The sequence below is a fragment of the Sprattus sprattus genome (genome assembly GCF_963457725.1).
Source record: "Sprattus sprattus genome assembly, chromosome: 2".
In the NCBI taxonomy this organism is placed as follows: Eukaryota; Metazoa; Chordata; class Actinopteri; order Clupeiformes; family Clupeidae; genus Sprattus; species Sprattus sprattus.
The window spans coordinates 52,403,334-52,403,607 of record NC_137921.1 but is presented as its reverse complement, the minus strand read 5'-3'; positions in this window follow the sequence as shown (position 1 = coordinate 52,403,607).

Genomic DNA, 274 nt, shown 5'->3' with positions numbered 1-274 from the left:
ACCCCCCTGTTTTACCATCGCATGCGCCTCCTTCCTAACTGCAGAGTACAGAGAAATCTGACGCCCGCCTGCAACTCGGTGTATAGGCTGGGGCTTTTATTTTGAAAGGAACCCCAGAACTGGAGAAGGAGGAGGGGGTCATTTCCTGAAAGTTATTTACTTTGAGCCAGATGATTAGTTCTCTGGGAAGGATGGACTGTAGCATTGAATCAATTACAGGTCGCTGTAGCTGAGGAGCATTTGTTGAGCGGCCGCGGACCCAGACGGAGGGGCG